The following is a 15,416-nucleotide window of genomic DNA, read 5'->3' as shown; positions in this document are numbered from 1 at the left end:
ATTCACTGCAAGTCCCACTCATGTCTACAGAACACTTGGTCAGTCAGCCATCAGTTACCACACAATGAAGGCTCTGGTCACAACAGCCTGGGTACGTGAGTCTCCCCTAAGTCATCTGCACATACCCAAAACATATGTCTAGCAGTTACTCCTATTACAATGATGCCCACACCTGTAGGTCCAGTGTTGATTAGCACAAAGTAAGTGGAAGTGACAAATTGGACAATGGGAAGCACATCATATGTGCAGGGGTACAAGCCACAGATGTGACCATGCCAATGAAATGCTCACAAAGAGATGTACACAAATAGTTGATCCTGACACACCCAGGTAGCTGCAAAGGATGACATGGATACACACCAGAATAGGATACATATCTCATTGACCACAGGGAGTACCTCACATCAACACATCAGTATTCAACGTTGTAAACCAAGCATTACAGGTGCAAGGGCATGTAAAACAACATAATGTACAGCTAAATCAAGTTCACAGGGATAAAGAAAAAAGCTTTATTCAGCTTATTAAAAGTGAAACGTCTGTTCTAACAAAAGGCCAAAGGCCAGTCCATGTCCAAATGCAAAGGAGTGAACTAGAGTGACAAATTCAGTATATGAAAATCTAAACGTCTGTGCAAACAAAAGGCCAATGGCCAGTCCATGTCCAAATGCCAAGGAGTGAACTAGAGTGACAACTGTCACACCTTGCTTGCCTGCACTGCTAAGGACCGGGGTCATCCCCTCCGAGTGGCATACATGGGGGCAGGCTAGGAGGCAGGGAAGATGTGGGGGATGCAGGCGAGACACTTGCAACTGCAGTGGAGCTGACTGAAGTGATGGGTGCTGTCACAACTGTGGGGCACAAGTCAGATGGGGTGGGTGCCGGCAGAACTCCAGTGGTCAGGTCAGATGGAGTGGATTGGCTCACAATTGCAGTGCCCAAGTCAGACGGGGTGATCGTGGACTCCAAAGCAGTGCCTACATCCATGGGAGCGGAATGGGGGACAGGTGAGGTTGGCAGGGCAGGGGGGGGACACGGTCCCCACATCAGTGGCACCAACTGTCTGACCAGGTGTGGAGGAGCATGTGCTAGGGGGGGATGGCCTTAGCATTTTGGGGATGGTGTATCTGTGTGTGGGGGAACCCGGGGCAGGGAGTGGCGGGGGAACCTCTGGAGTGCTGGCCTGGGGGATGGAGGACAGAGACTTTGCCTTGGAGCTGCGTGGTGGTGGGGATCTTGCTCTTCTGGCGCCGGGGGGGACTTGCGGGTGGGCGTCTCGGTCTGACTGCGCCTGGGGGAGGGTGTCCGGGTGTGAGGGGCACTCCCTTCTTTGTGTGGGAACTTCCCCTTCCAATCAGGATCTGCAGGGTCGGTGGGGAAGAGGCCAAGGTCACAGAGGAAGAGCTTCTGGGGGATGGGGTTGCAGGTAAGGGAAGGGGGCTGGGAGGGAGAGGTCTCGGAGGACTGCGGAGTGGTTGTGGATGACTGTGTGTGTGTCAGCAAACCTGTCCCTGTGAGTGTGGAATCAGTCCCCTGCACTTGCTTGTGTGCACGTCTAGATCTTGGTTTTGGGGTTTCTGTGCTTGGGACAGGTAGGGTGCTAGGAATCATGGGTGGTGCAGGGGTAGGAGGGGTGCGGGACTGTTGGAGGAGGGACACTGCTGCTGTCAGGGAGGAGGCCAAGGACTGATTGGTCCTCTGTAGGGCAGACATGCCCGAGGAAATGCCCTCCATGAATGACACCAGTTGTGTCAACAGACCTGTGTGTGCATGGAGGACCTTCAGAATCGATGTCTGCCCTACATGGATCTGTCGAAGTAAGTCTACAGACTCCTCACTCAGGGCAGCAGGGGACACAGGGGCAGGGGGTGCGGTGCCTGGCACGAAGGAGACATGCTCACAAACACGGGAGCCCACAGGGACCTCTGGGATAGGAGCCGATGGGAGGAGGGGGTTGGTGGTGGTGGCGGTGGCGGCGGTGGGGACAGCCTCACTAGCTGGGGTTCAGGTGCTGCTGACACCCACCTCCACAAGGGAGTCATCCTCAGAGCTGCTGTGGCTCTCAGCTGGGGGGGATGGTGCTGACGTCTTCTCTGTGTGGCTCAACTCGCCCTCCGTGCCACTGGGTCCACCTGACTCCTCTCCTCCTGTCCCTGTAAGGCTCTGTGGCTCCTGCTGGTCCGAGGAGCTGTCCTCTCCTGTGGCCGTGGATGTATCTGGATAGGAATAGGAAGTAACAGAACAACATCAGTCACCTGCACCGACTGCACACACCACAGTGAGTACATCACATCACAGGGCAAGCCCTGGCATCATCAGCTGAACACAGCTCAAAATGCCAACACTGTTTAGGATAAGACAATTGTCATTCTCATCATCAACCATGGCACACATAATCCTCCTTGACTTTCACACATATGGCCGTTGCATTTTGGATGCTAACACCCCAATGTGCCAACATGTACCACCCACACATCAGTTGTACATGCAAGTGAACATGGAGTATGTCACTATACACACAGCACATCTCTTGCTACTGACTCAGTACGGGTGTCCAGGTGAAGGGATGGGCAGAGACTCATTCCACATGCTTGTGATGCATGCCAGCAACACACACTATGATGTACTCATGTCCTGATGGGCAATGCCACAATGTGGTGCATGGTGCACACTTGAACACAATGCAGGCTCACTCATAGCAAGTTAAATGCCATGGCACTGGTATGCCCTGAAAGTCAGTCAACACTGTCTCCAGTCACAGGGGCAGGGCATCCAGACAACAACAATATGCACTGACTCACAATCCTAGCTCAGGGGTAAAGCTAAGTCTGCAGATGACCGGCGCACTTGCCCATCCCATGCAAACAACATATCCAGGACCCAAATCATTCATATGAGTCTCAGCAAACACAAATCCCTGTACATTAACACATCACAGTCTGCCATGCATGTAACCCAGATGCATGAAGAACACTGTTGCATACACCATTGTGCGCTGTCAGATGATCACACACCTATATGTCACACAGGTCTTGTCTCTCACAGTCACATCGCAGATGTCATGCTGACCCTCTGAATCATGGACACCCCAGTTATAAGTAACAACAAGCCACACCCTAATGACACAGAGGCAGACACCTGAGGGCACATGTCACTGAGCACAACCTGCAATTTCATAATCAGGAGTGGGATTACAGAGTGTTTGTAAATGCCCTTGACGGGGCATGACTGGCCAGGATTAAGTGGAACAGTGTTTGGCCTTGGACAGTAGTCAGGTGGCTAAGCAAGTGAGACATACTTGCTATACATACTCCTGGGGCCCCTAAATTGGAGTCCCCTGCTGCATGGGTTTGTTTGGAATACCCCAGCCACAGCAAGTCAGACCAGCAATTGGTACACATCTCAAGGGCACACACAGATCACATGTCAGATCTCAGGCATTGTGTAAACAATTGACCCACCCATGAAACACACAACAGATTCACGGGAACTGATGCTGACCGGTACATGAAGCACAGCTGACTGCAGGGACACGGTGCCCTAGTGACACAACCAACAGATTTGAGGGGCCACACCTGTGGAACAGATGAGGAGGGTGCATCACACAAATGAGGGACCTGAGTTTGGGACTACAAGAGCTACGTAACGTGGAAGTGTGAACAGGACAAAAGACTGCTATTTGCATGTCAGACATAGTACGCAGATCAGACATGGACTCACCCCCTTCCTGCTGCTGTCTGGCCTTCAGCTACCTATCCAGGTCCGGGAAGACCACTGCCAGGATCCGGAGCATGTGGGGAGTCAGGGTCCGGTGTCCACCCCTCCTGCGTGGAGGTGACAGCTTCAGCTGGACTCTAGCTATCCTCCGGGTCCAGCCCCGAAGGTCCTGCCACCTCTTCTGGCAGTTGCGGATCCGGCGCTTGTAGACCCCCACAGAACTAACAGCCCGGGCGATGGTCAGCCAGATCTCCTACTTCTGGTGGGCATCAACCTGTGAGGAGGACAAAGTGAAAAGTACATTACACACATGCCCCAGATTGCTGCAGCACACATTTGGATAGACATGTCTTCATCACAAAGGGCAATAAATTACACAGGTAGTGCAACCATGGGAATTGCAAACGCACATGCATGTCTGACATGTTAACAATGCCTGGATAGTTTGAGCTTGCAATAATGCACTTTAGCAGCAGGAAAACTATTCATTGCATGTACCTACACACTTTGGGGATGAAAGCAGTCATTGAGACTGCTTGCCAGTGGTGTACACACTGCTAGTACTGCTAGTCAGACAACATGCATAAATAGGAAGGCAGTGGACTGCACACTCACCTGCTCCCCTGGTTTCCCATAGAGTTTTCTGTCCTCCTGAAGGAGCCCGTCCAGCAGGGCCTGGTTCTCCTCCTCAGTAAAGGCTGGGGCCCTCTCCAGAGTACGTGCTATAGCAGGAGCCAGAGGATGCAGAGACAGCAGCAGTGGTAGCAGGGATGTGGTCCAGTAGCATGTAGGGCAGGCAAGTGAGCTCCCTGGGGTCCAGCCAGCCTTGTATCTGTGCAGCAGAGGAAGAATCTGTGCATGTGTCTAAAGTGATAGGTCCAACACGGTTGCATTCTATGAATCTGGCCAATCCATTTAAAAGCACGACTCGTACACGCCTTCCACATCGTTCAAATCTTCACCTTCATGGAATACTTGAAATTGCAACATTGTTGTAGGCATCCAACTGTATTTCCAGTGCACAACTCGTACAACTTTTGAATAAGCATCCGTCTCCATGACAGTCCAGAGCCAATGGGTGCGCACGGCTCGTTCAACTGTCTGTACAACGCGTATTTTGAATGTACACATGCACCCGTCTCCATACGATTCAATGGCCAAGGCGTACGCCTGTCTCGGACCATGCCTGTCCGACGCGTATGCATGAAAGTCACCCGTGTCGGACCTCATTGCATTCAATGACAAACCGTACGCACGGCTCGGACATGACCCGTGCAATGCGTACGCATTGTAACCCACGTCGGACCTCATTGCATTCAATGACACAGCGTACGCACGGCTCGGACATGACCCGTGCAATGCGTATGCATTGTCACCCGCGTCGGACCTCATTGCATTCAATGACAAAGCGTACGCATGGCTCGGACATGACCCATGCAATGCGTACGCATTGTCACCCGCGTCGGACCTCATTGCATTCAATGACAAAGCGTACGCACGGCTCGGACATGACCCGTGCAATGCGTACGCATTGTCATCTGCGTCGGACCTCATTGCATTCAATGACAAAGCATACGCACGGCTCGAACGTGACCCATGCAATGCGTACGCATTGTCATCCGCGTCGGACCTCATTAGTGTGACTATTATACGGATGCAACACACATATACTGGCCATGGACACCTGCGCACACCTGCCACACTATAGCATTGGCCACACAGTGTCCCATGGCATGTAAGGCTGCATTCCCTGGGTGTTTGAGGGGGCCACAGCTGTATTTTTGGCTGGCACTTTGTGCAGCCACTCCCAGGCTGTGCATGTGTACATGGGGGCAGAATCCTTTGTGTGTTGTGCACATTACCACTGTGATGTGCAATTGGACAGTAATGGGCATGAGTCAAGGCCACAGTGTCAGGTTGGATATGTTTAGGACATGTCACATACACCCTGAGTCCTGGGGGTGATGGCATGTACGTCACAGTGAGACCTGTAGCCACAAAACTGATGTGCACCCACAGTCTGTGTGCATGTTGTGTCTCAGATGTGTCTGATCACATGTTACCAATGGGTGACAGTCTCCACATCCATGTGGTATATACATCAGCCTTGATGGGGTGTGTGTCTAAGAGACATACATGTAGGGCCGGCAGGAACAACAGTGGCCACTACCTGTGGGACTTACGCTTGCCTTGTGGTGTGTACGTGCTACGCCATGTCCATTGCTATGTTGATGTGGCAATACAGGGAGCCTGGGTTTCTGCATGGCAAAGATCTGTAATGCCTCGGAGACATGAGGCCTCAATTGTCACTGGGGTGTGTTTTTTGAACGTTGCAGCAGCACATAGGTTGGGTGACACAGCCAGCTGATTGGCAATTGCACTACATGGGACTCATGTGGACATGTGGAATTGAGATGTGAGGTGGTGGTCTTGTAGGTGACATATGTGTCCATGCCCAACAGCACACACCTCAGTACATTGTGTAATGTCATGAACTAGCATGTGATAGTGATTGTGGTCATGGCCACATGGGTGGATGTACTGACAATCTTCCTTTGTACATCTCTGTACTGCAGGGCACCAGCTGTCCATCGTCCGTTCCCAGACCTTGCAACCATGCAGGAACGCGACTGCATCAGACGGTACCACTTCACAAGGCCACTGATTGCAGAGTTGTGCTGGCGCCACATCTGCTACCTGGCCGGACATACCCTACAGCACTGACCTCAGAGGTGAAGGTGATGGCAGCCCTGCACTTCTTTGCTACCGGTACCTTCCAGTACACTGTGGCTACTGCTGGTGGTATGTCGCAAACGATGTTTAGTCGGGTGCTACACGATGTCTTGGAGGGGATGTTGCAATTCCTCGACCTGTATATCAAGTTCCCGAGCCCAGATGAACTCCCTGTAATTAAGGATGCCTTTTATACACTGGGGAGGTTGCTGAACGTCATCGGATCTATTGATGGGACACATGTTGCCCTGATACCACCACAGGCACATGAGCAGGCATACCGGAACAGGAAGCACTACCATTCGATCAATGCTCTGGTGGTCTGTCTTGCTGACATGTCGATCACACGTGTGTGCATGGTTCCCTGGTTCTGCACACGATGCCTACATTATGAGGAGTAGTCGCATTGCAACGCTGATGTCACAGATGCCAGCTCAGCATGCCTGGCTTGTCGGTGTGTACTGACTGTTTCTCATTGTGTGTGTTTGTCACTGTTGTATTCCGCACTCCAACAAAACTCAGCTACTTGTTCATTTTTGTGTGTGTAGGTGACTCCGGATACCCCAACATTCGTGGTTGCTGACACCCCTCAGGAACCCTGTCACACCAGCCGAGATGCGCTACAATGAGGCACATAGTCGGAGCAGGAGGGTGATTGAGCGGACATTCGGCCTCCTGAAAAGCCGCTTTCACTGCCTGGACAAGACCGGAGGGGCCCTCCCATATGAGCCTGCAAAGGTGTGCAAAATAATCCTTGTCTGCTGCATGCTACACAACATGGCGGTGCGGAAGGAGGTGCCTCTCATCCAGGATGACGACGACCAACCTCCGGCACCTGTGGAGGATCCCGGCCTGGGCCAAGATGCCAGTGATGATGAAGATGATGGTGACGTCCGCTCCCAGCTCATCAACAACTTCTTCACCTGAATGTGAGTTCCCAGGGTTGTTATGTGAATGTATGGAGGTAGCCTGGAATGTGTTGAGCCAGCTCTGTTGCTGTCTGAGTGTGTCTGTGTGCCACTTGACTGGATGCGTGCTGTGATGTGTCCATTCAGCTGGTGTGTACTCCACAATAGGGTAGTACTGCTAACTAGTGTTTGTGTAGGTGTTTTGCAACATGTTTTGTGCATGTTTATTGCATTTCTCTCCTGTTCTTTTGACTGTATCTTGTCTGTCCTTCCCAGGGTACTTTGCCTGTTGTGTGGTCAACACTGACCCCCAACACCCAGAAGCCAGCACCAGTGTGGAAGTTGACAATTCCCATCAACTGATGTACCACACATCCCTGGACTTCCATTCTCCAACACATTGGGAGCGTGTGTCCACTGTTACGTAGAATTACCGTGCAACTAGTGTGGAATAAACGTGTTGCTGATGTGTAATGAACCTGTGCTACGCTTTGTTATGTGCGCTGTCTGTCTTCCCACATCTGAGTGACATCTGCTTACCTCACCTGTGGACTTGTTACAACTGACTGGGCTTGGTGTTGTGTCTGTGCATGCCAATGTGTTTCAGGTCAACATTATTGTGTGTGATGAGTAACATAGCCATGGGGAGTATGTTTTGTGTTGCCATAGTGGTGTATCTCCCTCACATGTGTCATATCCCCATGACTCACCTTACGTTGGTCACATTGTTGCAGTATTTGGCATGCACTGTGTTGTGTAGCAGATCGACATTTCCCTGAACATGACAAGTTGGAATCACAACAGAGGCAAGTATGGTGTACTGGTGAGTTTATTTACAAACATGTGTGAGGGAAGTGCACAGGAGGGTGGGTGCTGTACAGTGGTTTGGGAATCCAAAGTTCACATTGGAGTTGGAAGTGCTGGTAGATGAAATGTCCAGAGTAAAGTCCACAGTCATCTGATACATTGGCCCAACATGAACCCTCCATGTCATGTGGGCGAGTTGTGTGCGATTGGACAAGGTGAACGGGTTGCTCACAAAGAACATTTTCCAGAACAGGTTTGGAGGCCCTGGGGGATGTGCTGGGACATCTGCCTCTCACATGTCCTTCTTCGGACGACCCCTCTTCTTCTGGGGGGGTGGGGATCCTCATGTACAGGCCTCTGCGGTGCAGGGGACTCTCCGCCAGAGTCCTCCTCCCTCCCTGTGGTGCTGGCAGATGGTGTTGCGACAGATGTTGTGGGTACACAGGGGGGTGTGGACAGGTTGGTGTTGATCTAGCGGAGGCATTGTAGAATGTCCCGATGCACCGCAGTGATGTCATCCCACTTGGCCTCTATGGGGGCATGGTGGGCGACCTGCTCGTGTTGCATGTCCTTGAGGATCCCCACTACCTAGCCAAATCCTCCGGTGCTATCCTTGTACGCATCTAAGATGCGTGCCAGTTTGGGGTTTTCATGCATTCCAGACCACTCTGCAAGGCTCGCCCTGTGCCTTCCACCCCTCCCAGCACCCCTCGCCACATGGGCAGGACCAGCAGCGGTACGCAAAGGTGACACTGGGACCCCTTGGGTGGTGTTGCTGGTGGTGTTGGCTGTAGCTTCCGGGGGGTCCTTTGTCCCTGTGCTGTGGGTGTTGATTGTCCTTGGTCTGTCCGTGTTGGCGGGGTTGCCCTGTCGGTGTCCAGATGCTGGAGGTGTGGGTAGAGGGGGGCAGATTTTGATGCTGCTGGTGCTGCATGATGGCTCACACCAGAGGGGCCAGGTTGGTTGTCGTCATCCGAAGAGGACAGTGAGAGAGTCAGACCAGAGAGCTCAGTGTCAACCAAAGTCTGGGACTGGGTATCCTCGTCATTTGGTGCTGGGTGCCCAGCACCACCTGTGTTTGGAAGAGACACACAATGTGATTTATGTTTCTATGCATCATTGGTTCACAAACATGACATTTTCTACTTTTCAAACAGATGCCTGCCTGCACACTGCTTTTTCCTAACTTGTCACAGACAGAGTTTGATATTGTTGTTGGCCATTTCCCAGCATGGCCTTGTGCTCCCCACAACAGAGCCCAGTGTCATACATCTTGAGTATGGTTCAGTTTGGTCTTGCTGGGCCATGTGGGTGGGTGTAAGTTGTCTGTGACTGCGACTCCCATCATACTCTTGGCTACACCCCCCTTACCAGCATGCCCATGCTTCCTCCCTCTTGATTCTGCTTCCCTGTGAGGGGGTGTGATAGCAATGGCAAGATGACTGACTGTGAAATCCTGGTGTTTGTTTGGCTACAAGTCCCAGCATGGCCTTGTGCTCCCCACAACAGAGCCAAGTGTCAGACATCTTGTCAGCCCCTTCCCACTCCCTGCGAGGCGAGTATGGTTCAGTTTGGTCTTGCTGGGCCATGTGGGTGGGTGTAGGTTGTCTGTGACTGCGAGTCCCATCCTACTCTTGGCTACACCCCCCTTCCCAGCATGCCCATGCTTCCTCCCTCTTGACTCTGCTTCCTTGTGAGGGGGTGTGACAGCAATGGCAAGATGGCTGACTGTGAAATCCTGGTGTTTGTTTGGCTACAAGTCCCAAGTGAGCCCCTGTGCTTCACACAGCAGCACCCAGTACGGGGTACATTTTGCTGATATTTCAATGAGGTGTGTGTCAATGCATTGTACCCGGTGAGTTGTGTGGAGTTTGTGTTGGGGGTGTCTCCCCATGCTGAGTAGTATGGTCAGGGCTGTTAGTCATCCTTCCCATCATGAAACGTGCTTCCATTGTAGGGCGTGCAAGTTGTCTTTCAGGATGTCAGTCAGTGGTGTCCTGCTTCTGATTTGCACACAAGCCTTAGAAGGGGCTTGTGCTCCCCACAGCAGGACCCAGTGTCAGCCATCTTGTCAGTCATTTTCCACACCCTGTGATGTGGGCATGTTTCAGAGAGGTCTTGATGGGCCAATCAGGAGGGGGAGCATTATCTGTGACTACAGGCCCCATCATGCTTTTGGCGACACTCACTTCACCTGCATCCCCACTATTCCTTCCTGACAGTCAGCTGCACTGTGAGGTGGTGTGTTTGTGGTGTCAAACTGTCTGGCAGGGTGTATTTGGCTTAGTGACGCTGGCTTGCTCTATTTGTTTGTAGGTTGGTGCATGTCATGACACAGTCCCCAGTCACTATGAGATGGCAGGTATTGTGTGTGTCTGACTGGCATACGCATCTTGGGCTGATTATCTATTGGTTAGTGTAGCTTTGCTTGTGGTGCATGGTTTCACTGTCCCCTTGCCACACAATCTTGTGTATGTTGTTTGTGTACTCACCAGGCTCTGGGATGTCTGTTAGACCATGGACGCTCTCTGGTGGTAGGATGTCCCGCACCTTCTCCTCCCAAGTCCTGAAGTAGACTGGTTTGGCAGGAGGGCCACCGCCGGTGCACTGACTCAGGGTGTGATCTTTTTCGATGAGTTTCTTGACCCTCCTGCGCACGTCATACCACCTGTTCTGGATGTCGTCCTTTGTGTGCCTTGCTGGTGCTTGTGCGTTCACCTTGTCCACAATCCTCACCCACATCTTGGTTTTCTGTGAGATGGGGGTCCTTTGAACCAATGTACCAAACAAATGTGGCTCTACTCTGATCTCGTCTACCAGCACTTCTAACTCACTATCTGTGAACTTTGGATTCTTCTTTGGAGGCATGGTGATGGGTGGTGGTGGTGAGGGATGTGTGTGTGAGGGTGCAAGTGATGGTGGGTTGGTGTTGGTTTTGCTGTGTGTATGTGTGTGTGCTTTTGTATGAGGTGCTGATGGTGTGTTAGTTGTGTGATGGGTGAGTTGTGAGTGTGTCTGTGGTTGCTGTGTACTGGCGTTTGCTGCTGGCTGTGTCTCCTGTTTGCAAGGGATGATGGTAGTGATTGTAGTCCTTTATATAGTTGGAGTTGTGGGTGTGTCTTTGTCCCATTTTTTTTTTTGGTATTTATTGGCTTTGTCATTGCTTGTTTGGTCCTTTTTTTTGTCTTTTTTCCTTTGTGTTTTGTAGGCATGAAGGAGACGTTCATGTGACGGAAACGGACGCTGCTGTTGTCTCGTGCAGGCTTCTCCACCTCGTTCACGCTGCCTGTCTTCTGTGTTTGGTATGTGTCGTTCGCGGCGGTCTCTATTGCTTGTGTGCCGAGTTGTCTGTGCGTGTCGGTCGTGCGGCTTGGTCTCCGTGCGAGTCGATCTGGTTTTACACGCATTGCATCATACTGCGCTAATCGTACATCGCGGGTACGGGTCGGTCGGGTTCATTCCGGGTTCGTGCCGGTCGGTGAAAATCTCGTTGGTTTTCCGTCCGGATCACTATTTTCCCTATGACTCGGTCGTACGGCTTGTATTCCGTATGTGTCGGTTGTAATTCACACGCGCTGCATCGTACTGCACGGATCGCACGGCGCTGGTCCGTGTCGGTTGGTATTCGGTCCGGGTCCGTGTCGGTCGGTTCATTTTGCGGCCGGAATCTGCCCCTAAGTGGTTGTTTTTTTAATTTTAAATGTTTTTCCATATTCATATGGCGTTTTTAAACTGGCACACGCTAAAAACATTACACATTTTTCTTTGTAGAGCGGTGCCCCTCCCCTGAGCTGTCGCCAGGTTGAGGTGGAGGGACATACCCAGTTACTACGGGTAAGCATGGAGTACTTTCTTTGGCTTCCTGCAGGATGTGTACACTCAACTGGTACAACTAGTGGGCAGAGGTTTCCCCAGCCTACTTCGTTGTCTGTTCTGTTGTGTTTCTGTACGTTTGTTTGATTGTTTGTCGAAGGTCACTGATTATTGTCCTTTGTATCTACCCACTTTAGGTATTGACATTTTTCACACAGCAGGAACCGCAAGTATATTTAGTTCCCATTTTTTCCTTATATATTTAGTTTCACTTGCAGTCAGCAGCAGCATCTATGAGGTCCTGAAGAAAGCCATGCCCAAGTAGGGGCTTGACGCTGAAACATGTTGACCACCTACCTTCAACTCACACATGTGGTTTAAATCCATACCACAGGTGCACTCTTTTTAATCCTAACAGTGAGGGCCCGATTCACAGAATTAACTTAAGACTAAATCCTAAACTTACTACTTTGTGGTATTCACAGAATGCACTTACTACTTTTGGTATTCACAGAATGCACTTACTACTTATGGTATTCACAGAATGGATTTACGACTACTAACTTTACGTCCGCACTCGGGCCGGAAATTCCGGCCCGGAGGCGGAGCTTCCGGGCGGAGGCGGAGCTTCCGGGCCGGAGGCGGAGCTTCCGGGCCGGAGGTGGAGATTTCGGCCATGGCTAAATCTCCGCCACCGGCCTGAATCCCCACCTCCGGGCCGGAAGCTCCGCCTCCGGCCCGGAAGCCCCGCCTCCGTGCCGGAAGCTCCGCCTCCGGCACGGGAATTTCCGGCCCGAGTGCGGACGTAAAGTTAGTAGTCGTAAATCCATTCTGTGAATACCATGAGTAGTAAGTGCATTCTGTGAATAATAAAAGTAGTAAGTGCATTCTGTGAACACCACAAAGTAGTAAGTTTAGGATTTAGTCTTAAGTTAATTCTGTGAATCGGGCCCTGAGAGTTTCCGAATAAAACTTTTTCTACTCTCCCTAGTTAGTTTTATCATCACGTCACTTGTTCTTTTCTTTTGCGTTGCGTCCTCCCCCTCTATTGTTCTCATTTGATGGATTCTCTAATCCGGATAGAGTAGGAATAAAAACATCCCTGAGCTCCTCCCTCTTAGAGAGGGAGTTGTAGCCCCAGAGGAACTAGGGGCATATCATCAAGGCCATTAGATAATTATCGCTCAGCGCTCTTAGCACGAGGATAATTATCGCCGTCCAACTCTGAATTTTATCGCGGAGATAGCGTGCTATCAGCAACGCTTAGGATATCATGGCTAAGTCAGATTTGAAACAGGCGTAAGGAAAGTAGCAATCGCTACTTTCCTTACGCAACGCAAAAGAAAAGAACAAGTGACGTGATGATAAAACTAACTAGGGAGAGTAGAAAAAGTTTTATTCGGAAACTCTCAGGGCCCGATTCACAGAATTAACTTAAGACTAAATCCTAAACTTACTACTTTGTGGTATTCACAGAATGCACTTACTACTTTTGGTATTCACAGAATGCACTTACTACTTATGGTATTCACAGAATGGATTTACGACTACTAACTTTACGTCCGCACTCGGGCCGGAAATTCCGGCCCGGAGGCGGAGCTTCTGGCCCAGAGGCGGGGCTTCCGGCCCGGAGGCGGAGCTTCCGGGCCGGAGGTGGAGATTTCGGCCATGGCTAAATCTCCGCCACCGGCCTGAATCCCCACCTCCGGGCCGGAAGCTCCGCCTCCGGCCCGGAAGCCCCGCCTCCGTGCCGGAAGCTCCGCCTCCGGCACGGGAATTTCCGGCCCGAGTGCGGACGTAAAGTTAGTAGTCGTAAATCCATTCTGTGAATACCATGAGTAGTAAGTGCATTCTGTGAATAATAAAAGTAGTAAGTGCATTCTGTGAACACCACAAAGTAGTAAGTTTAGGATTTAGTCTTAAGTTAATTCTGTGAATCGGGCCCTGAGAGTTTCCGAATAAAACTTTTTCTACTCTCCCTAGTTAGTTTTATCATCACGTCACTTGTTCTTTTCTTTTGCGTTGCGTCCTCACCCTCTATTGTTCTCATTTGATGGATTCTCTAATCCGGATAGAGTAGGAATAAAAACATCCCTGAGCTCCTCCCTCTCAGAGAGGGAGTTGTAGCCCCAGAGGAACTAGGGGCATATCATCAAGGCCATTAGATAATTATCGCTCAGCGCTCTTAGCACGAGGATAATTATCGCCGTCCAACTCTGAATTTTATCACGGAGATAGCGTGCTATCAGCAACGCTTAGGATATCATGGCTAAGTCAGTTTTGAAACAGGCGTAAGGAAAGTAGCGATAACAGAGGTTATCACTACTTTGCTTGTCGCTCTGCAGGTTAGCGTGCCTATTGATAATTGGAGAAATGTCGCTTAGAATCCCAAATGATGAAGCATGCCACCATAGGTGGGTGAGGGATTTCATCCTGAAGGGATCTATCCCTCAGTTAGGTTTGCTGATTCAGTGCCTTTGTCTTTGTTTGTGAGTCTTGTTGACTTTTCGTGTACAATTTAGACCCAAGGATTTTGTCGTATTTGTCATATTGCATAGTCGGGGATGCAATCCTTTGCTGGTGTTTAAAATTTTCCCTAGGACCCTCCTTTCCTTTTTCAGATATGGAAATGTGCCAAAATGCTACACCTTCCCTGGTGAGCAATAATTAGGAGAAATATCTTTATTCTGCAACATTCTGCAGCACTCATAGAAAGAGGAATATGCCTCATGGGATTGGTTTTGTGCATAACGGTGCCCCTTCCTGCACAAAAATAATCCTGTGTGCAATGCAGACACCCTTGCACCATGGTGCAAGGGTGCTTGCATTGGCGCTAAGCAGCCCATTGTGCGCCAGCGTTGGGAAAAAGTCAGGAATTCACCGTATTGTGTTAAAGACAGGGCATTACCCTCCTTTCCCTGTAACACAGCACAGCAAGGTGACTTACCGCGCTGCGTTACTTTTTAATAAATAGGCCCCCTTATCCTTTAGCCAATAGTGCGGCTGCAGCCTAGGAGGAAGTACAAGTTATTTGCTATAGAGATTGGTCTGTTCTTTTCCTTATTGTAGTCAACCAAGCATCTCCAGTCTCCTTCTGAATGTCAGTCACTATGGTATGGGTAGAGAGATATGGTAAGGCAAGGAGAAAAGCTTGCAGCTGACATGGTGGAGTAAAGCAGAGTGGGACTTCAAACCAGCAGTTATGGGCCTGAAATTTCAAATTATATATTATTTACTTTGTTGTGTGGAAAATGCTCAGGCAGTTCATCCTTTATCAGGAGGATGTTTTCAGAATAGGATGCCGTTGCAAAAGTAGAACTAGGAATGGTTGATGCCCTGCAGCTCACAGCCTGCACTTTTCCTTGTTTAAGTGAGCCCCATTATGGAATGAATGAATAGGAAAAAACATCTTTCTCAAAAGCCAAAGCAATAAAGTTC

The 15,416-nt window shown here is 50.4% G+C and overlaps 1 protein-coding gene across 1 annotated transcript in view; it reads left to right on the top strand.

Annotated features, from left to right (window-relative positions):
• LOC146822606 (tubulin polymerization-promoting protein-like) overlaps positions 1–15,416 on the top strand; it is a 576,554-nt gene that overhangs the window by 153,790 nt on the left and 407,348 nt on the right. The gene's annotated exons all lie outside the window — the stretch shown is intronic.

The sequence above is a fragment of the Triturus cristatus genome, chromosome 5_2, assembly GCF_964204655.1.
Source record: "Triturus cristatus chromosome 5_2, aTriCri1.1, whole genome shotgun sequence".
NCBI classification, from domain to species: domain Eukaryota; kingdom Metazoa; phylum Chordata; class Amphibia; order Caudata; family Salamandridae; genus Triturus; species Triturus cristatus.
This window is presented reverse-complemented; position numbering and strand designations above follow the sequence as displayed.